The 24,375-nt window shown below is 37.5% G+C and overlaps 1 protein-coding gene across 4 annotated transcripts in view; it reads right to left on the minus strand.

Annotated features, from left to right (window-relative positions):
• The window catches only part of PTCHD4 (patched domain containing 4), a gene marked incomplete at its 5' end in the record, with an annotated part of 184,108 nt that overhangs the window by 133,221 nt on the left and 26,512 nt on the right, over nt 1–24,375 (minus strand). The gene's annotated exons all lie outside the window — the stretch shown is intronic.

Raw genomic sequence — 24,375 nt, forward strand, 5'->3', positions numbered from 1 at the left:
CTTATTCTAAATGAAATAACACAACAAAGGCAGAAGGAGGCTCTTGCAATTGTGAATGGATGTGGGTGGAGTGGTATGTGAGGATTTTATATTCAACCTTTTGGAGTGCCATGGGATACCATGCAAGATGATCAAGATTAGAAAGATGCAAAGAGTATCATGAAGCTATAGAAGACTCACCACATGCATAGGAAAATGTACATAAATATTATTTTGATCTATCCTATGCATATCCCCATTCCCATCATTTCCTTCTATAACTCCTATATGCAGGATCAAGTTTGATGACTCAGTTTCAGCCAAAAGTAAAACATGGCATGAGTTAACAATATTTCAAAAATTAAAATAATAATTCATTTAATAAATACACATTAAACTTTTCATGGTTAACACACACACCTACACCAAGACATGCAAGCACACACAAACATCACAAACATTCATACTCTGGGGATACAACCATATATTGCAGAATAAATAGAAGATACTATTTTTTTTTACAATTAATATAATAGGGTTGAGAGGTTTTCTAAATATTATGTGAACATCTGTTCATTCATTACATAATTCCCTCCAAAATTGTGCCTCAGACATTGGTTGATCTTTTCCCCATAGAACACAGTGGACAAATCCCCCAAACAAAACTGATGAGATTTCAGATGGGGTGGCCAAAAGTCATTTTGGTTTCAGAATTTCACACAATGTAGAGCAGACAAAGTCATATGAGTAGGATATTTATAAGAGAAGCAATCACTTCTCTCTAAGGTACATTCAAGGTGGACACTGAGTTGCTTAATTCAGAGCAGTAATTCTCAGCCATTGGTGCCTCCTCAGAAAGAAATCCCTGACAGACATCACCAAATTTTCAACAATTTGGGTATTTTCTTTTTGCCACAACTGTCATTTACTTCCATGGCAATGCTTGTCCGACATGATACTGAGCCTGATAGCAGGCTACAAGACAGAGCATAGCATTGAAAATGGGCCACAGGTACTGCGCAAAATGCAGGCACAAAGGTAAATTTATGCTATAAGGAGAATTTGCATTTGCTACATCAAGCAAGACTTTTATCTCATGAGGATAGAAAAGTGTAGAGTCAGAACCGGGAACCGTTCTTTCTGGAAAGGTAGTATGGAAGGGCAACAAACCCAACAGTCTGATAACTGTGGTGATTTTCACAGAGCTGTGAGGCACTGTATACTCAACGAGACAGGTGTGACAGTTCTCCTGAAGGAGAACACTTAGGTCTGAGGTGCTTGTTCCCATACATATTTTTAACATACACCAAAGTAACTGTAATAGTTGAAAGTGTGTTGTAAACACAAACAGTCTGAAAAATTTATAGAAATGACCAGTGGTGTAAGAAGGATAATTAAGAACTGTGAGGAAGAAATTTTACAGTCATCTCACATACCCATTTCCCTTCCACATGTTCAATAAAAGCAATTTTTCTATTTAATACAACCTGACCAATTCCAGTTGAATGATATATATTTTTTAAAGATTGTATTTATTTATTTGACAGAGATCACAAGTAGGCAGAGAGGAAGGCAGAGAGAGAGGAAGGGAAGCAGGCTCCCTGCCAAGCATAGAGCCTGACGTGGGGCTCAATCCCAGGACCCAGGGATCATGACCTGAGCCAAAGGCAGAGGCTTTAACCCACTGAGCCACCCAGGCGCCCCAACAATATATTTTTAAATAAGAATTTATTTGAGTTTTATTCCCCTTTGCTTGGTAAATCTCCCACTTCCAAGGCATCTTTGTAAATTTTCCATATCTATCTATCATTTACCTATCTATCTATCTAACATTCCAGCTAGAGGTTCCCAATGCTCTCTTTTGAAACCTGTAGGTTTCTTTGATGAGCTGCAAGTGAAAAGATAGGAAAACTTCAAAGAGGGAGTGGGAATCCTATCCCAGCAGTGACAGACTGGAATATGGTTTCCACTCTAAATAATCTCCATTCTTGTTCCTCAATCAGTCTTGTTTATTTTTGTTTTAAGCTTGGTATAATTTTTAGCTCCACCCCTGTTTCTACTTCTTGAAATCCCGTCTGTGATGTTGACTTGTGCTTTTGATTATTTGAAAGAGAAAGTATTTTAAAAGCTATATTTATTCACTTAAGAATGTGCAGTTCCATCTGTCTTTACTCATTCCTGTCATCAAAAAGATTTCCCAGGGATCTTTAGCAACAGAACAAAGATTTATGCATCCCTCAGGCCTCATTTGGAGATTATAGTGGATCAAAGAGGGCGCTGATAATGTGTCTGGACCAAAGTCAAAACTCTACAGAAGGCAATATATAGATTTTTAAATAACAGATCTTTATTGAGTTTGGCTAACTGCTCACCCTCCTTTTGAAGTTGTCTAATTTCCATTTCTCACAAAGATTACTTCATAAAAGATATGCTTTCATCCCATTATATTTAAATGGATGTTACAAATAGAATGAATTTTTCCTCTCTTAATCTATTCTATTTCTTGTACCAGAACAAAATAAACAAGGTCTTTAGAAGTCCTTGAACAGTTACCTCTGCTGAAAGGTCCACATTTTGTACAGTCATTGGCCCAATCATCCTACTCAGTATAGTTTGAGAAATATTTGTAAGGTAAAGTTCTACTCTTTTGTAAGGGGTGGTAGAGGAGTTTCCCAACTTTCCGATTCATGAGTGTTTCTATATAGGAGAAACAAAAAATGAATGGAACATGTGTTTTAATTATCCTCTGGGCAGAACTTCCTTGGACCTGTCAGTAATCAGGAAGTCATGTGACCTGGGTTGCAGCATGCACCTCACACTAACAATTTAAGAAAACTTTGGCTGTTCAGTTCCCATTGCAGGTTTCCATTTTATCATCTCTAAAATGAACAGATATGAATATATGAGTAAATGTTTATATAATATTGAAGATATATTTCAGCTCTATTAATCTATAAAAATACCACCTATAAAGCTATGCTGGTGAGAGCTGAATGCCAGAAATGATATCGTTATTATAGAGCCATGAATTGATTACTTTTATGGCATGAAACAATCTCACCAATTGCCAGGAGGACGTTTTTGTTTAACAGATGAGCAAACATAGAGGCTCAGAGAAGGGAAACCTGTTAGTCAAAGTGATGAGACAGGGTTGCAACACAATTCTAATTCCAAATCCAGAACTTTCTAGAATCCTATAGGAGTGATTTCAGGGAAGCTGCTTTAGGTCCTAGTCCCCATTAACTGCGCTTTATGATTAAAACTTGTTTCATGTGTAGATTTCTTATTTCCCAATATTTTACTCTCCATTAAACCAAACGCCTACCATTTCTATTGATTCAACTTCCTCCTGTTCCAATAAAACCTCCTACACAAATGCCAAAGTTCCTTTAAGTGGAGAAATCCCATTTATGTCATCATGAAGATAAACCTTAAAAATATGACAAAATGGTAACACATCACTTCCAGTGCTTTCCTGTTTCAGTGTTTCATTGAACTGAACCGGCATCATCAACAGGGGATGAATTGAAGCTCCTAACTCATATCCTTGTGCCCACTTCTGCTTTTCTTCAGTCTATTTCTCCACCTTAAAGCCAGAACTCACTGGCATAACTCTAAATGAGACTACACCATTTATACTCTTAAAAGCTACTGGCTTCCACTTGCATTAAGAATAAAAGAAGAATTCCTTACCATGTCTGCAAGGCCCTGCATGTCCACTGCTGGCTGAGACTCTGATCTTGTCTCCCACCCCTCTTCTCCCCATGAATTCTGTTCCAGCCTTCCCACCTTTCTCCCACTGCTTGAACACACCAAGCTAATTTTCACCACATGGCCTTTGCAACTAATGCTTTCCTCCATGATTCTAAGGCGAGGGCTGCTTCCTCCTGGATGCCTTATCTACCAGAAGACCATTTGAACCACATGATGATCTAAACTATACCTCCTTCCCACACACCACTTTATCACATACTGCTATGTTGTCTTTTTCCTCCAAAAGATTCCTATCTGAAGCGATCTTATTTAATCAATCAATTTCTCCTCCACTGGACTGTGTGCTCCTTGAGAGTAGGCACCTTTCCTATCTTGCTCACTGGTAATTTCCCTGTGCCTAGAACACAGCCCGCTATAAAATGAACGTTCCCTATCGGTTAACTAAGTTCACCTGAGATGTATGTAACTAATCTTACATTATTTTTTAAGAGACCATTTTGCTAAGAATAGGAGAAGTGAGAGATAGCTCGAAGTATCTGAGGACAATAGGGCCTCAGATGAAGAGAGGTATATGCAGAAACTAGAGGCTGGTGCAGAAACACACAAATACAAGTTTTACCCTTTTTTTCCCCTCAATCCCTTTACTGTAGTGTAACATTTCCCTAAAATGTGTTTCCTCTTCCATTTTTACTGCATACCAAACATGTGGAGGGGCTAGTCAACTGACAGAGGGACTTAGTACTTGGAAAAGGGTTTGTAGGCACTGTGGCCTCGGGGCAAAGGACAGCTCAAGGTTCAATGAACTGACAGAAAGGAGGAAGTCTGAGGCTAGAGAGGAAAGCAGGGCCTTTTCAGGAAGAACCAGCAAAGCCTTATTAAGGAGCTGGAATTAATTGTTCTGTAGTAAAAAACTACTGTGTTTTAAGCAGGGAATGAATGGCGTGCTTTCCTTTTTGGAGTGCTCTCTCACTGCACTGTGGCAGATGACTTAGCAAGTCAGGGTGACTTGAAAGGAAAGAGCTCCATTAAGAAGTCCCTGCAGCATTTCAGGTTCTTGATGCAGCATGAAAAAAATGTCAGCTGAGCCCGTCTGTGGTAGGTGAATTGTTCCAAGGTGAATCAATGCATTTACAGGTTAGGAGGCTACCTCATAGCCAGGAAGCATCACATCATACTCTCTCTCCAGAAGCAGTAATGCTAGGGGGAAAAGAAAAAAAGAAAAAAAAATCTTGGGTTCTTTAGGTCTTATTTCATTTACGGTTACTACTTTGTAGCTCTTGAAAACTACCGCCCAATCTAAACCTCTACAGTAGAAAAGGAAATTAAAATCCCGAGACAAGATCAAAGAATAAATTCTTCAAGCGCTACAAGAGGAAAGAGACATTAATGTCATAAACCATTGTGCAGAGAAAAAAAAAAAAATTCAATGAGGCTTTGAAATTATAGGGGAGTAAGTGTCCTATCTGCTCCGTGTATGTGCTAGGTTGCCGTTAAAATACTTTCTGTGATTGCAAGATAATTTAGCTGCAGAGCTTCTGTCCAAGACAATCGCATTTCAGATTGCATTGATTTTCAATGAGGTCGACTCGGCAAGGATATTGGAAACTTTTAGATCGTCAGTCTTTTACTGCTGAAAAGAAAATCTACCTATCTATGTATAGTAGACAGGGACATTTCTGAAGGAATGCTAAAGTTGGTTGTTTTGTTTGCTTGATGTTTAAAAGACTTTCCCTCCTATTTATTTCTTAACTTACATCCCTTTGTTTTATTCTCAAAATCAAATATTGTAGAATAAACTATGATTAAATGAAATCATCAGCTATCTTGAATTTCCTCATCAGAGCTTCATGTTTAGTAGAAACAAGCAAATAATGAGAAAGCAGTTCCTATATGGTATTTAGTTAAAGAAAAAAGAATGAAGGCTTTAGGGTGTCTGGGTGGCTCAGGTCATGATCTCAGGATCTTGGGATGAAGTCCCACATCAAGCTCTCTGCTTAGTGGGGAATCTGCTTCTTCCTCTCACTCTCACTCTGTGTTCTTCCTCTCTCTCAAATAAATAAATAAATAAATAAATATTTTTAAAATGAAGACTTAAAAGCACTAAACTGCCCTAATAAAGAATAAGTTGAATTTCTTATAAGGACACATTACTCAACTAGGAGAGCATAGTAGTGCATTTTAATTTTTTTTTCAAATAGGAAAAGTTAAAAAAAAGAAGCTTTATGTTGTTGAAATGAAATGCAGACTTTAGCCAGTCAGAATATAAATGAATATTAAAAATGCATTCTAGCATATCACTTTCTAACACATGTGACAGACTTAGTTTTAAGATTTAAGAACTTTCTTTGCATCATCCTAGGTAACTCTTCCTTTCATTCTATGAGAAAGTGCTATGTTGTAGTAGTCTCAAGTCACCAAGGAGGACACAGGTACCTCGGGGCAGGGGAAGATAATGTCAAGTTATGCAACTACTAAGTGGCATAGTCAATCACTTATTCCTCTTTTTGACTCGAACATGTATGTTTTTACTACAACTGCACATGTGTTTAAATAATTTATGAATATATTTGAATGAAGGGAAGTATAAGATAGCAATAATGTACACAGACCCAAGAGTTCAGCTGTTTCAATAAGAGTCCCAGTGTCAACATGGGCAAGGTGTGGAGCTGTCTGGACGTCAGTCTTATCACAGGTTAAAATAAAAATCACATGGCATTGTGAGGATCAAGTGTGCAAATGCGAACGAAACATTTAGACTAGTGTTCAGAAAGTGTTGGGTATTATTCTTATTAGCATGTCATAAATTAAATACTTGAATAACACTGTCTATTCACTTAGAAACCTAATATTCTTCTACATTTCCCAGCAAATCTCTGTAATAAGAGAACACAGGGGACAGAATCCAGGCATCTGGCTCCAAGTTCCAGTTCTGCTACGATTGTAGCAAGGTGACGGGGCATGCTGCTTGATTTCTCTGGATACCAACGCCACCTCAAAAATAAAAGTCTTGGCGTATATTATTTCTAAAGGTTTCATTAGCTCTGTATTTAATGATTCATCTGTGGTAAAGTCATTAGACACTGCAAAGTAGACTAGAGAAATCTACCCTAAGGGAAAAAGCAATAAGAAGGAAAAAGAAACATAAGATGGCCCATGTCCATTTCCATAGAAACAAGAAGCTTTTTAGCTCCTTTAAAATCTGGACCCCAGTAGCTTTTTTCTCTCTCTTTGAATAACTTCCAGAGAGAATTCTTCTCAAGTGGAAAAAGATCAAGAGTTTGCCCAATTTTACCTAGATGTAAATCATCTCTCAGTGTCCAAATGAATTAATTTCTTATACAGTAAAATTCATTTTCTCTTCAAATATTTATTTCATGAGTATTCTGTCCTCTGTATTGGTTTACTTATCACATAATTGAATAAATACATTTAATTTCTCCTTTATTGATGCCAAATCTTTTTTTTAAACATTTTTTAAAACATTTTTTAGAAGATTTTTAAAATTTATTTGACAGATCACAAGCAGGCAGAGAGGCAGGCAGAGAGAGAGATTGGGGAGGAAGCGGGCTCCCTGCTGAGCAGAGAGCCTGATGCGGGGCTCGATCCCAGGACCCTGAGATTATGACCTGAGCTGAAGGCAAAGGCTTTACCCCACCGAGCCACCCAGGCACCCCTCAATGCCAAATCTTTACACAAATATCTTTTAAAAGTGTGGAAGTAGAGTTAACATCTACTTTCATGTGAGGTGCATAACAATGAACTTTCTGTTTTTCTGTAATTCATCTTAGTGACCTATTCCAAAAATTTCAATTGCAAGCAATATCACTATTTTAAAAGAGTCTTTCATAAAAGGATCAATGGAACCACTCACAGTGAAGCATTCTATATCAAAGAACATTTAGCTTTAATGTTATTCTCCATAAAGGAAGCTGGCCATCATTGGTATGGGAACATCTGTGGAATGTACAAAGGCCTTAAGTGCAGTGCCCCCTCCAGGAGAGGCGTCAAAAGACCTGCCATAACAGCTTTTTCCTTTGGGCAAGAAACTCTCCAAAAATCACTCTAGCTTTCAGTCACATGCTATATCAAGAGCGTGGCACCTGAGCCATTAATACCTCTGAGTGGAAAAATAGATCAGACTAACAAGTTACAGAGACAAAAAGTAGAGTTCAAACTTTTGATTGAGAAATCAAAGGGAAAGAGGAAGGATCAAAAGCATACGTATTGTAGGGAACTACATGGGGCCGTCCTGTGGAAAAGTCTGGGCATGCTTGAGGATGCAACATACAGACGGAAACAGTCAAGAAAGACAGAGTCATTCATTCCGCTGGAGATGTATTCAGTGAACTCATGCTTTGTGTCAGCCAGCTTTTGAGGTTAGAATGGTGAACAGCTATAGTTCCTATATTCAGAAAGCCTATGCTTGGGGTGAAGTGGAAGATAGGGGGAAATATGTAAGCAGAAAGGCCTTTAAAAATATATATGTAAGTATTAAGGGAGCAATAAGAAATAATCAGCTAGCCTAGCAATAACTAAGAAGATCTTCCTAAAAGAAGGGCATCATAGCTGAGACCTGAAGCATGAGTAACAATTATCCAGGTAAAGACGGGGTATTAGTTGGTTGTCTTGGGGAAGAATGATCTTCTAGGCAGAGGGAACAGCATTGCAAAGGTCTAGAAAGGAGAATATTCATGTAGTGTTCCCGAGACTTTGAGAATGACTGGAATATACAGTGCATAGGAGTGATGCCGAGATGAGTACCAGTAGTGAATATGAATATGGAGATTTGCTTATTCAAAAGCTCTCTTTGACTGCAGTGTGAAAAATGAACTTTAGGTGTGCCTTGAGATGGAGATAGACACTAGAGAGGGGGCACTGGATGGTTTTCTTACGTTCCTCATAGCTTTATTTAAGCCAAGACCAACCTGCTTATAAAAGCATCATTTTTAAAAATTATTTTTTATTTTTTTAGATTTTCTAGAATGCACACTATTCTGGAAAATAAATTTTCCTCACACCCAGGCCTTTTTCCAAAGAACATCTCTTCTGGAGCTCTAGAGATTCTTGGAGAAAAGCTTCCTTCCTAAAGGTACAGGAGTTGCCAAAAGTGATTTAGTTACTCTAATGATTCCCATAAATCTAATAAATCCAAACAATATGTGGGTTGAGTGTCTGGAAAGGCAAATTGTTAGTGTGTGTGTAGAAAACAAGATAAGGACAAATAAACAGAAGAAAAATATCTCTTCCTTGGAAGCATTTGTACTTTTGTTATAGAAACAAAACCTATAAGGTAGGGAGAAAATAAAGCAGCACAGAGTATTAAACTCTGAAGACATTGCTGAAGAATGCAGATAACTGCTGAGGGCTGCAAAATTAAAAACATACAGCATGATCTCAACCATGTAAAAATAAATATGCATGTATAAATATTCAAAGGAAATCATCAAAATTTAACATTGGCTCTGATTTGGTATAAAATTATAGGTCACATCTGCTTTCTTGGTTAGTTGGGCTATTTTATATTATTTTTTTTCAAAGCACTATTGACTCATCAACAAAAATAATAAAAATAAATATGTTAAGGGAATGGCATGAAGGGAAGTTAGGAATGGGAATGATAAATTAGGTTTGACTGATAATCAAATTTCACTTTAACAAGCAGTGGAAGAGGAGGGAGGGCCAAGAATCAAGACTTCCTTGTTTCTGGGCTCAAGTCCTAAGCAATCTGCCTAGTGGCTTCTAAGTCAACTTGAATTATGATGGTTCATTCTTCTCCATGAAGGACTGTGATTTTGTCCATTAAAATATAATGAACAACAGCATTCTACTTAAAGTTACAGGTAAATAACAGCAGATTCTTGGCTACGATGATAAGGTAAAGTGTTAACACTTAACTCACAAGTTAATCTGAATTTGCACTGGCTAACTGGCATTGTCTTTTCTTTCTTTCTTTCTTTCTTTTTTTTTTAAGATTTTATTTATTTATTTGACAGAGAGAGAGAGATCACAAGTAGGCAGAGAAGCACGGAAAAGCAGGCTCCCCATCAAGCAAAGAGCATGATGTGGGGCTTGATACCAGGACCCTGAGATCATGACCTGAGCCGAAGGCAGAGGCTTAACCCACTGAGCCACCCAGACGCCCCTGGCATTGTCTTCTCAAAGAAAAGACTGTGAGAACCTTGGTGGCTTAATATTACTTTGTCTTCCATTGAACTTGAGTTCCAAACCCTCATGGTGTCTTTTTTTTTTTTTTTTAAAGATTTTATTTATTTATCAGAGAGAGGGTAGGCAGAGAGTGAGCACAGGCAGACAGAGTGGCAGCAGAGGCAGAGGGAGAAGCAGGCTCCCTGCTGAGCAAGGAGCCCAATGTGGGACTCGATCCCAGGACGCTGGGATCATGACCTGAGCCGAAGGCAGCTGCTTAACCAACTGAGCCACCCAGGCGTCCCGGCTCATGGTGTCTTTTTAATTTTTTTCTTTGTATTGTTCCTTCCCATGCATTTTTTTTAACCTGAAAACAGAAGCCAAATTAATTGACCAATCAAACAAACGTGTTTTGAGTATTTGCTATACATAAAACATCACTCTAAGCTTTCTTTCTTTCTTGAATTATCCAAGATAATTGTAATCATAGAGGTCTAAGTTATGAGGTTGGTTACAACTTCCAGGAAATATGCCATTAATTTCTGCAGTGGGGAGATAGCATTGCCATTTATGAGCTCCATTTTTCTAATTTCTTCTACTTTCTATTTTTCTTTGTTTTCCAAGATTGAATATAAGTTTCATGCAATGGGATGCCTGGGTGGCTCAGTTGGTTAAGCAGCTGCTTTCAGCTCAGGTCCTGATCCCAGAGTTCTGGGATCCAGTCCTGAATCCAGCTCCTTCCTCAGCAGGGAGCCTGCTTCTCTCTCTGCCTGTCTCTCCCCCTGCTTGTGCTCTCTTTCTCTGACAAATACATAAATAAATATCTTTAAAATTAAAAAAAAAAATTCATTCAAAGGGGTCGCTACGTATAATTAGTTAATTAGCATTGCTATCCATTTTATTGCTCCATTTGGCCTTCCAAGTTCAGTGAAGATAGAAAATGAAAAGTGGTATATTTCTGAAGCTAGAGGAAATGAATTTGGGGTACATATTTCAAGGAAAGGTAGAGGAACTGACATATTGGGAAAGAAAGTGAAACTGAGAGTGTAACTTTTATTTGCAGTTATGGGCTCACCACAGCTGTGTCTTAATTTTTTGATAAAATAAAAGTGACAAGTCTGAGTGTCTGCTGAAGTGATCAGATGTTAATATCTCATCATCTTAAATGAACCTCCTCCCTACATTGTCCTTGCTCCATCTACCTTCTCCCCTACCTCTGCTGCCTTTTTTCCCTGCCCTTTTCTCCTCTCTCTCCTTCCCTCTGACCCTTTCAGTTTTCCTCCTCTTCTCTTTCCCATCGTTGTCCTTCCTTTATTTGAAAGACAACTACCTCAAAGCCACAGTGAGGGATAATTATTGAACTATGTCAGTAAAATACTAGATAAAGAATACAATGCTTTCTTAAGTCCATTTTATCTTCACTAAATTACCTTTCCTGTTTAATCCCCCAAAGGACAGACATGCTTTGAAAGTATCATGTGTGATATACATTCTAATGAGGTCCATGAAATTTTTCTTCATGACTACCAAGATATCCAGCCTCAAAGATATTAAAATAATTGAAAGCCTTTTGATAAAGCTCAGAAAGTAAGTACTCTCCTATCTTGCAGCTCCACGTGGGTTAAATATTACTTCTCTCGGCATAAGAGATGAGGGTGTAATGGCTCACCTTTGCAAGTGTGTTAACATTTTCTGGGTTGATGTGACATATTTTTCTCAAGTGCATGGGCTAATCTCTGTATTAAGCTCTATATTCTTGGATATCTAGCAAAGGAGCATTTGGATGCATTTGGGAGGTAAATTTTTAAAAGGCTAATAACACTTTTAAGATACCAGAGTAAAAAATTAATTCAAAAGCTAAGTGAGTGTTTTTTCCTTGATAATTTCACTGCAAAAGATTATTCAAAAATCTTTAAAGATTTAGAAAATTATTTTCTGCTTGTATTTCTTGAGAGGAGAAGAATCACTTTTCTGGTTTTCTTTGTTTAAGGTTAATTTTAAATAAAAATATGTACATACAAATACTTGCCTGATGTAGGAAAGAAGTAACCCACTCAAGTTAAGCAAGAAAATATGTTGGAAGCATATTAAGTTATGCCTAATGACTGTAGTTCTAGTTTTAGTAAGAAAGGTAAAATTTCATGTTATTTTATTACCTAACTCAGAAAAATTCAGGGAGCATTCTGATAAGTGTTTTTATTTTATATCCTGTAAGATTTTTCAAAGCTAATATCCACTATTTGATCCAATTTCCCCATTTTTTGGTTTGGGATGTATGGCAATCTTAATAAATTCGGTGGTAGTAAGTTATAGTGAGTAAAAGCATATATAATGGATTCTCCCAAACTGTTTTGGCAATTGATTTACTTTTTTGCAAAAGGGATTTTTATACAATAGGGGAAAATACGAAGGCGGACAGTCTCATAATACTGAAAGTCATCATCACTGTAAATTTACTATTCAAAATTAGGCCATTTTGAGGCAGGCCGACCTACATTCTAGCCTTTGGGAGTTTAATTGCCTCCACTCGATAAACATGATTGCGGCTTCTTCCAGGCACACATAAATATCCCTCAGCTGTGGCAGTTCTAATATCACCTAGCTCTGTTTCATGAAGTTTGGAGACAATGCTTCTAATCAAAATTGCACTCCTTTTTTAGGTTGGTTTCAATTTACTTCTCAGTTTTCTAAAATAGTGCCAAGCTTCAATAGCCCAATTTCTCATAATTTGACAATCAATGTATTTTTCTTCCACAAATCACTACCTTGCTTTCTAAAGCACAAACTTTAGCATAGAGAATTCTCTTGAACCTGTTCCTACAAAGGGTTAGGAAATGAACTGAGATCTCTTGCCCATTTTTTAGACAAGACATTCTAGATGTATCACAGGCCACATGACTGGCAAGAGCAGTTTGCCTTTAAGGTTTGGAGAACCTGGGACTAAAACGGTCCTTCTATAACCAAAAGCATCTGGTGAAGGAGCCTCTCTTAGCTTCCCTACTTTATCACCTCTCTTTAAATTTCCTATGTAAAAGGACACCACACAAAAGCCAGGTGTGATGATTCTACACCGACATGGTTTCCATTTTGTGTTTGCCCACTGTCTTTTCAACCCATGGGATTGTTCAGAGAAATACAATTTCATCAAAATAATTAACAGCAGACTTTGATTTTAATATGTTTGCTTCAGTATATTTCATGCTTGCTATAACTACATGTTCTCTCTCCAATAGTCTGTACCATCTCACAGGCATCACTGATGTTGATTCAAGAATGCTAAGAACACTGTGTCTATCACAGTGTTAATAGAAAGCCAATGTATTTCCTCTCCCTCATTGATAGCAGATATTTTCATTCAAATGACTTGATTATATTAAAGTGAAAAGAAGGAGAAAAGATACAGAATGAGAAATGCAAATATAACAAGGACACACAAAGACATGGTTTCCAACTTAACACACCCAACAAAGAACCAGTTTTTTAGCACCTGCTACAAATGAAACTCTATTACAGGCACAAAAATGTGGAAGTCTGGTTCATTGTCCTAAAGACATTCACCATCACTCTACTTTACTGCAACACAGGTTCATTTCCCTATAATTTTGCAAGTAGTCAGAGAATTCTAGGCGACTATGTCACACATTCCTTATGAATAAGGTGAGAGTCTCTCTTTTTTACAAAGCTTATGTAAAGAAAACAGCCTAGCATCTTTCATTTACATAGAGGTGCTTTGTGGAAGCACAATTAACTTGGTAAGTGGGTGTCTGCTTTGACTGAGAGATCAGGGCTATTTGAAGCCACTGCAATCAGTTACATAAGCAGGTATTTAGGGGAGAGTTTTCAAATGCATATTGCTATGTCAAGGCACTGTTTTAAAAAAAAAACAAAAACAAAAACAAAAAACAAACAACAACAACAACAAAAAAACCAATAAGAACACACACAGCAAAAACAACACTCCCTTAGAATTGGGGCTGGCAGCTGTCTGGACCACACTGGAGCTATTTACAAGGAAATACTGAGCAAGTTTCTAAAGGAATGGAATGGCACTCAGCACTGAACTACTCCGTTTGGAATAATACTGGATTCTTCTTGGTATGGAAGTGCAATGAGGTCCACCACTCCCTCCAATAGCAGAGTTTCCCCCCACTCCAATAGCAGTTTAAGCAATGATGTTTACTATTTGTTATCCAGAACAAAAAAGAAGATAAGCCGAAGGGAGACCACAGAAGGGTCTTGTCTACCATCTGAAGGAATCAGGAAGGGTTGCTATTGACAATCTTTAAAACAAGAAGGGACCCGATGAGATAGATGTTAGAAGTTCCCTCTGATAACAGTAAGAAGAATGGTCTGAAATGCCTGTGTGCACATGTTTGCGTGTTGGGATTTTACAACAGTGTTAATGGCTGTGGTGATGAATGATGAGGAGGTTCCAATATACTTTCAGGTAAGAGATAAAGAATCCCTAAAAGGGCAACAGACAGAAGAAAAAGAGTTAATAAAGGGATATTTAAGAAGTACAGTGGATAGGACTGGGTGACTGCCTACATAAGAAAAATGAAGGGAAGGAGGGAGCAGTGAATGAGGACGCCCCACTGTGGCTTAGGAGCCTGGTGTACCACAGTGGCACTCACCAACCCAAAGACTCCTTGTGTGGGATTGGGGGAGCTGGAATTGAGCTCAATATTTTGAGCTTTAAGTACCTGAAAAACATCAAGTTGGAGATATTTACAAAGGAATACATTGCTTAAGACCAAGGCTAGAGAGGAATACTTCAGAGTTATACACATTAAGAATTTGATCTACGGCCACACTTGTCCAGAGAATGAATAATGTTGGAAGACAAGAAGCTTGGGCAGAATCCATAAGAATGAGGAAAATAGTGTCAGGAGAATTCATTAAAAGGTGAACAATGCAGAAAAATAGCCAGCTTTTTTTTTTTTTTTTTTTTTTAAATAGAGACTACATATGTTGATGAAACATTTCATCAACTCTGATGGGAAAATATATTAAAGAAAGGAGGAATTATAATGGATGGCAACCCATTTGCTGACATTTGTTTAATTATCTCAGAATAAATTTTTGTAGGACATGGGCTTACAGTACACTCAAATGTTCCAATTCATTGAAATGAAAGTGGTTCAGATCCAAAGAATCGTCTTCAGTTGGAATATTTTTTCAGTGCTTTAATGGGAAATTCCCGCCAGTCAAGTGAAGTTGTATCCTGTTCAACCTTTTGAGATGAAGGATTTGCCTTTTAATGAGAAGTTTGCATTTCATTATAAGGATGTACCCTCTGTCTTTTATTTCGTTATTCTCTACAGAAGCAGATTCTTCTTTGGACCATGTGCAAGGCATATAATAATGACAGGTTCCAGAAAATTTATTTCAGACATTTAAAATAAAAAAAGGCATAGTTAAAAGAAGTGAGTACTAAAACACACACACACACACACACACACACACACACATACTCTCTCTCCTTTGCTCCTTTGGTGGGTGAGATATTAAAAGAATACTTAGAGGTGACCTCACAAATTTCCTGATTCATGGCCAGGTATCTGTGAAGACAGAACTAGTCATGAAGAGTTGTGTTAGATTAGATCATTGAATATGCCAAAAATTATTTGTAAAAGGGAACTTGATCATCAAGGCCACCTGCGTTAGCAGTGTATTTTAAGCAAGAAAATAGCCACATGCATTGGTATATGGGGTGTGTGTGCTTGGGGCAGTGGGGAGAGTTCCAAATTCTAACCTAATATGTATAGACAAAAGTTAAATTAAATAATAAAGAAATAGCAAAATGATCTCCTATCTATGAAGCAATAGCACATTGCATTAAGAATAATTTTAACAGCTAAACACATTTGCTGCTTATAATAAAATAATCACATGGTCAGGTTTTCCAGTTGGATCAATATGATCATTAATGTCACAATATCTCCGAGGGAACATCAGAATTGTCTGAGACATGTCAAATTATGTGCAAAAGAGTTTCTTATATTTGGTAAACAAAAGTTAGAACCAACATCAAAAATTTCAAGAAACTTAAACTGGAAGAAAGCTCTTTCCTCTGAAGTCTTAGAGCATTTTCTGGATTCCTCAAATACCATTTTTTAATCACTATATGTTAGTTTCATTATTTTTGTTTCTCCATTCTTTATTGGAAATTCCTTGAAGACAAAATAGAGTTCAATATTTTTATTTTGTTTTGTTTTGTAATTGCCTATGATAAAGTATCTTCTTAAAAATCTTCCATCAAACAAAGAATGGTATGTACCTTATCAACTTGATTTTTTCCTTTCTGAACTGTTTGTCTTTTCTGAATAGGAAAGGAGAGGGTTATGAGTACATAAAGAAACCAAATGGCATAATATACATATGGAATTCCAGAGTTTGAAATGGGCTTCTAGGCAAGATATTTAATCATCTCTCAGAGGTTATCTAGCTAAACCTCCCACCAGTATCATGGGAAATCTAATTTGTTGGAAACTGTGTATCTAGAATGTTTTAATTAAAAGAACATTTTACATTTACAGTTGTCTCCCTTATCCACAGAGGGCACATACCAAGACCCACAGTGGATGCCTGAAATTATGGATAGCACTGAACTCTATTTATACTATGTTTTTTCCTACGCTTAAATAAATCTATGATAAAACTTAATCCGTAAATTAGGTACAGTAAGAGAACAAAAAAAATAACTAATAATAAAATAGAACAATTACGACAATATACCATAATAAAAGTTACATGAATGTATTCTGTTCCTCAAAATATATATTTTTAAATGTTATTTATTTATTTATTTGACAGAAAGAGAGAGAGAGAGATCACAAGTAGGCAGAGAGGCAGGCAGAGAGAGGGGGTTAGCAGGCTCCCTGCTGAGCAGAGAGCCCAATGGAGGACTCGATCCCAGGACCCTGAGATCATGACCTGAGCTGAAGGCAGAGGCTTAACCCACTGAGCCACCCAGGCACCCTCAAAATATCTTACTGTACTCTACTCACTCTTCTTCTCATGATGATGTGACAAGAAAACATGACCTAGTGATGAGACGAAGTGAGAATGATACAGGCATTATGATGTAATATTAGGCTGTTATTGATCTTTCTTTTTTTAAATTATTTGTTTTAGAGAAAGAGCGTGCACGCATGAGAATACAGAATGCAGTGAGTGGAAGGTTGCAGAAAGAGGAGAGAATCTCAAGAAGACTCCCTACTGAGCATGGAGCCCCACCCAGGGCTGGATCTCATGACCCTGAGATCTAACCTGAGCTGAAATCAAAGAGTCAACTCAACTGACTGAGCCATCCAGGTGCTCCTGCTTCTGATGATTTGTCAGAAGGAGGATCATCTGCTTTCAGACTGCTTGACTAGGGGGACCAGAAACTGTAAGACATCGAAACTTCAGAAAGTGAAACCAGGGATGTGATGTGGGGGGTGGGGAGAGACCACTGTATGTTTGTGGACACGGCAGGAAGCTAGGAGTGACCCAGAGACTCTGGAAAAAATGTGATGCTTTGTACTGTTTCCATCCTTTCTGTTAATATTTGGAGTCCTGTGCTCTCTTCTATCTGTGACTCTAAAGAAAACTAAGTGACTTTATAACTTAGAAGTCCTGTACCAAAATCTCTCCTCTTCCATCACTGCTCAGCCATGTGACTGTTGGCCTCTATCCAACCTGAACAACAAACATCTCAAGGAGCATTGTCCTGGCTGTACCTCCTGAGCAGGTGATATAGAACTTCACTTTTTTTCATCTGCAGATTTAGTGTGAAGTTAGTTTGCTCACATTACAAACAACACTGTAGGCCCTGTGCATGGACACTTTCTCAATGCCCAGGCAGCAATGGTAATCATGAATAAATAGTATCCTTTCTGGAAACTCTTCCTCCAGATGTGTGGAGAATTGTAATGCTAGATCATAATGGTAGAGAAGACCAAGACATTAAATTAGCAGGTAGATGAATGGGATCCTTGTAATGAGGTACCCTTTGAGGAACTGTGGGCCTCCTCATGGGGGGCACTACATTTTGTAGAAAATTCTGAGATACTAGATGTTGGAGAAAAAGAAATCACTTAAGCATACTGTACACTTCTGACTAAAATTAGTTTCTTTTGTGTGGCAGATACAATAGTCATTGTCATTTTATTAAGAAACACAAATAAAACAAACAAACAAAAAACCCCACAGGTGCATATGACCTAAAATGCCAAGTGTTTAATAGTAGGTTTTAACCTCAGTGTTGGTACCTTTGGAAAAAGAGAGATATGGAAGGGCAGTCATTATTAGGCGACTGCCTGTGGTTGTGAATGCAGAACCTGGGATATGGACCTCATCAAAAGGGAGTAGAATTAAGGTCTGGACATAAGGATCAGCAGTTGGCTGCACTGTGTTCTTTTAAGCTCCTTGAAAAAAATGAAGATGACCCAGTGATGTTTTGGCTAATATCTTACATAACAAAGCTGAGGGTGGGAAAGCATTACATTTTTAAAGTATTTTTATGGTTTCAGAGAATTTTAGTATCGTTCATATTTAAATGGAGGTTCGCAGCATTAAAACTACTTGAAATGTGTAACAGGGAGGGTATTGGAGTAGGAGAAAGGGGTCTTTGGGTGGACTGTTCTTCACTCCTTTGCTGTTTCTTTCACTCCTGAAGGTTGGCACACAGTGCACTTGTCCTGATCTGTCAGCAGATCCATCACTAAAGCCCTCATTACTGTTGCCACTAACTCTTATCAGAATAAACTCCCTTTGCAGTCAATGAAAATTTTACTTTTCACTGATTCATCTCACTCCCTAAACAATGACTAGAAGACAAAATGTTGTGAAGAACTGAGTAATAATAAGATGTAGTTAAAGGTATCTGGGCAGTGAGCTACCTTATCAGAGACAGCAAAGTACCTTCTTTTCCAGAAGAATTGTTACACACTCTCTACATTCACCCTCCCCTCCAAAACTGGAAAAACATATTTCTCAGAGTCAAACACTTCTTCCTGATGCTATACTACTCTTGTACTCTACAATGTGTACCAAATGCAAAATATACTGCCTTTTCTTCTTCAAATAATCATTTTTTTCTTATTATCTGTGTGGTGAATAAATAATCCCTTCATTTTGCAGAGAAATGTGTTGAAATACCACGATTTTTTCCTCATACATATAATATACCATTGAAACACTTACTTGGAAGAGGGCAACATATGAGTCTACATGAACAGCTCAAACTCTACCACTTATAACAACAAAGTATGGGGTTGGGTTACTCTGAGTTGGGAAATCAATTCTTCAGAACATTCTAGTATTTCATTTAATTACAGTGGTTTTCAAAGTGTGTTCTCTGAACCAGCAATGTCAACGTCACCTGAAAACTTGGGAGGACTGCAAATTCTGTGAATCAAAAACTTAGGGAGTAGGGCCCAGCAATGTGTGTTTTTAATAATAAACCTTTAGATGAGTCCGATGTACACTTAAGCTTGAGAAGCAAGGCCCTAGAAGAACTTCTTTCTCCTGAGTTTGCAGTGTCAACTTGATGGCAGTGAGTCAAATTTGTCCCGGAAACATGGCAGGAAGTTGAATTTTTTTTTCTTTTTTTTGATTCCCAAGAAATTAAACATGTGTATGTTAGTAGAGAGATGGCTAAAAGAAGGGGATCAAGGTAGATTAAAATGTAAGGAGAAAGAGGTTGTGCTAACAAGATAGACAAAGGCGCATAGGCACCCAGGAGAAAACATCAAAGCACAAAGATGAGGAAGTAGGAAAGCACTTAAACATGTCACACTGAAGAAATGTAGAGACACACATACTCCATAAGCCAAGGGTCTTTTATCATCAAGGAAGTATACATAAATTTGTGTCTTTTTTTTCTTTTCTTCTTTTTTTAAAGAAAAAAATCTCATTCTGATAAAGCTTGGGCTTAGTCAGACGCGCACTAGGAACTTCAGAAAGGAGACTTCAAGAGTTTCAAAGAAAAAGTTGACAGAAGCTATGACATCTTACTCCATTACAGAAAAAGAAATCTCAAATGTTGGAGAAATCTTAAAAATATCATGCAGATTATGTTAATAGAAATAATTGCACTGAGGAAGGAAAAGGGGAGAATCCTACAGGAAGTGAGGTGGCAAGGAATATTCTCCAATGAGCTTACCTTTTACAAAGAGATGTCAAAAAATGTAAATGAGGAGACAGTTTAAAAGAACACCATAGATCTCTGAGAATAATGTTCAGAAGGCTAAATTTAAAATAAGGTGCCAATGCTGAGTGTAAGAAAAAAGTTATTTTTGTTTGCTGTGAATATTTGACTTATCTTGTTTTCTTTGTTTGGACCAAGAAGATCAGAGGAGAAACAGGCTCCCTGCATTGGGCTAGTAATGTAACTCTTGGTGGCTGACCAAAAAGAAAAAAAAAAAATGGAGAATAAAGCTGCTGCTAAATTTCAGTCTTCTCTATGAGAATGAAGGGGTGGAAGGATATAGGGAAAAAAAGAAATGGGACTGAGTAAGGAATAGATGATAAAACATATTATTGAATGATGCTTCTAATTGTCTGCTGACCTGTGTGAATTACCACTGTTCCAAGAACATGAGAACATGAGAAGACCCAGAGCTGTCAACAGTGATGTTGATGCAGCCACAGTGAATACAGAGGAATCATTAGCTTGGCAATGGGCAAATGGAATTTTGGTTGAAAAAAGAAAATGTGAATTTCTCACACACCTCTATAAAGATTGATGTTGATTTGAGGCCTGATATTTGGTTAAGCCGTTGAGATAAGACATAAGGGTAACATGACGCTGATTTGAGGCACCCCCCTTTTTTTAACAGAGTCACAGATAGATGTATCAGAGAATGGCAGAGGACCTGGTGTTCTTCACTCCTTCAAGGCAGCCTCTGAAAAAGCCCTTATGGGCAGTGTCAGAATTCTCACTTATTCTTTCAAAATGTAAATTGCTCAAACTACTTTGGAAGAATTTTTGGCATTATTAAGTAAAGTTGACTACATCTACAGACTCCATGACTCTGGTATTCCTCTCCTAGCTAAGGAACCTGTAAAAATTTTGCACACACACACCAGGAGACATGTATGCAGGTATAATACTATAATGGCCCAAAAGAGCAAACAAACCAAATGTTTATGAATATTAGAATAAAGAGGGACATGAATGCTTAATCTGGCAATGAAAAGGAACTAATCAACACTAAACACATCAGCATGGATAAATCACACAAATAAAACTTTGAGTGAGATTAGCAAGGAATATATCCCATTGAAATCCTCTTATATAATGCTCAAAACAGGTGAAATAATTTTATTATTCAAGAATGTATACTTAATGGTGATGCAACATGGGGGCTTAAGGGGGTGGGAGAAGAAGAAATGAAACAAGATGGGATTGGGAGGGAAACAAACCATAAGTGACTCTTAATCTCACAAAACAAACTGAGGGCTGCTGGGGGGAGGGGGGTTGGGAGAAGGGGGGGTGGGTGGGATTATGGACATTGGGGAGGGTATGTGCTTTGGTGAGTGCTGTGAAGTGTGTAAACCGGGAGATTCACAGACCTGTACCCCTGGGGATAAAAATATATTATATGTTTATAAAAAATAAAAAAAATTTAAAAATTAAAAAAAAAAAGAATGTATACTTAAGTGTAAAAAATGTAAACCAAAACAAGGGAAAGATGTTATCAGAGAAGTCATGCTCTTAGTGCTTATTACTATTCAAGGTAAGGGAACATGGTTGGAAATAGCTGCTACAGGAATCCTGAGCTGCTGGAGGTAATTTATGTTTTAACCCTGGTGCTGTTTCATGGTGTTTGCTTTATAATTGTGCTTTAAACTATACATATCTCCCATATATTCTTCTGTATGTATGATATATTACCCAATTAAAATGCTAGAGAAAATGTCTCTCATGGTATTACTGCACAAAAAGATGAAGAAAACATTTTGGAGGATGATAGTTAATAATTCCATGAATTTGTATTACTGAGCAAGATGCTGATTTAATTACTGTATCAGATGAGGCTCGAGAGAATTTTTCAGAGGCATATTGAAAGGTTCTGTCTTCAACCTTGTTCATTGTTTTATCAGGGACTCAAATGGAGATATAAAATATGCATATCAGATCTGAAGCTTGCATTGAAAATAGGATGGGTACAGACCTCGTCATTATTTCTTGGACTTTTGTGTACACACGAATCACCCGGGAATCTTGTGGAAATGTAGATCCTGGTTCAGGCAATTCCTTCCCTCCAAACTGGGAGTAAGTCTTTTTTGTCTCATGGGAGTCGTGAATGAAAGGAAAAATATCAAATGTGCCCTGCTTTGTAGCTCTCATCAAGAGCAAGTTAGGGGCACCTGGTGGCTCAGTCATTAGGCATCTGCCTTCAGCTCAGGTCAGGATTCTAGAGTCCTGGGATTGAGCCCCACATCGGGCTCCCTGTTCATCAGGAGCCCTGCTTGTTCCTCTCCCACACACCCTGCTTGTGTTCCCTCACTTGCTGTATCTCTCTCTGTCAAATAAATAAATAAAATCTTAAAAGAAAAAAGAGCAAGTTTTAATGATCAGGTATAAATGTGAGGGTCAACAGGATGGTTCTAAATTATGAACAATAACTGTTTTATGAATAACTTTATACTTGGAAAAGAATGGGTTTACAATAAGGAAGAAAAAATAAGGTGCGTTTATTGTTTGTACTCTATGCCAGATGAGTTGGCAGGTGCTTTCTTTTCTTTTTTTTTTTTTTTTAATAATTTATTTATTTATTTGACAGAGAGAGATCACAAGTAGGCAGAGAGGCAGGCAGAGAGAGAAAGGAGGAAGCAGGCTCCCCGCTGAGCAGAGAGCCCCAATGCGGGACTCAATCCCAAAACCCTGGGATCATGACCCGAGCCAAAGGCAGTGGCTTAACCCACTGAGCCACCCAGGCGCCCGGGCAGGTGCTTTCTTATTTTTTAATTCCTTCCACCACTCCATGAAACAGATGGAATTCTTATTCACATTTTATAGAGAGAAGTCAAATGGCCTCGCCAAAGATACACATCTCCTAAGAGATAGAGTCAAGATTCAAATCCAATCTTCTACCTTCAGAGACAGTGCCCCTTTTGGCCCACCATCCTCCTTCACTGCTGCTCCAAGAAAGAAGCAAAATCTCATTTTGGTGAAGTATGGATGAGAGGTATCACTATTTTTAAATATCCTGAAAATTGCATCTTTAATATATATAAAAATCCATGGTGATGATCATGGCAGGTATCCATTCTGAATATCATTTTTTAATGAAAATTTAAATATCAACTCATTACAAGTAAATAACTATTTTTGCTGGATAACAGTGAAATGAGCTTTGTTTTATAAACTAGTTTCTAGGGAACTTAGCAGTTACAATTTCAATTTTGTGAGTAAAGGCATATCTCAGAGAGAGTGAGCTTTTGCTTCTAGATCACTGCCATAAAGAGAATATCACAATACAGTGAGTCAAATGAACTTTTTGGTTTCCCAGCCCAATAAAAGTTATGTTAGCACTATACTGTGGTCTATTAAGTGGGCATTACTGTTATGTCTAAAAAACAATGGACATACTTTAATTAAAAATATTTTATTGCTGAAAAATGTTATCATCTGACCTTTCAATAAGCCACAATCACTGTTCGCAGATCACCATAACACATATAATAATAATAGGAAAGTTTGAAATATTGTGAGAATTAACAAATTGTGACTCAAAGACATCAAGCAAGCAAATGTTGTTGGAAAAAATGGTGACAACAGACTTGCTCAACAAGGGTGGCCAGAAACCTTCAATTTATTAAAAAATGCAGTATCTATAACATGCAATAAAGCAAGGCATAATAAAATGAGTTATGCCAGTAAACTGAGAGGAAATGTGTCTCTTCCAGGGGGTGATTTAGTCAGAATATCCGTTTTCAGAATAGAGAATCAGCCCTGTTACTATCACCTCTGGTTTCCCAAAGTGCTCACCCTCCCACACTTCGTAATATAGGACATCAGCTCTTTAGTTCCCTATCAAAGCATGCAACTTCAAACATTATGAAATCCAACTCTTACCAAATGTTTAGCTAAATAAAGTAACACTTGGTGGAGACTACATAAGGGATACACTGCCCACTGACTGTCGGATTTGTTAAAATCTCTCCTTGCTACCCGTTAAAACACAACAGGTCTATATGCCTGGCCCTCCATGGGTTAGCAGTCCCACAGAACTTCCACCATTAAAATGTTTTCATGTTATGTTCTCATTTTTCAACATAAGTTGCTGATAGCCACAGCTGTATACACTTTTTCTCTGTGCTTGCCAAAAATGTCCAGTCTATCAATCCTTTAAGAGTCAGTAATAGAGAAGATTGGTAAAATCATATCTTTCCTGCTGTGAAGGTCAAGCCTTTTTTAGTTGTATCTTTTGGGATCCAGATAACTGATCTGGATTTGAAGTTTAAGCTTTATCAGCCATTCGATCACAACCACAAGCATATCTTTATTTTCTTCTTTTATTCTGTTCCTTTGATCTTTTTGAA

The sequence above is a fragment of the Mustela nivalis genome (genome assembly GCF_964662115.1).
Source record: "Mustela nivalis genome assembly, chromosome: 5".
NCBI classification, from domain to species: Eukaryota; Metazoa; Chordata; class Mammalia; order Carnivora; family Mustelidae; genus Mustela; species Mustela nivalis.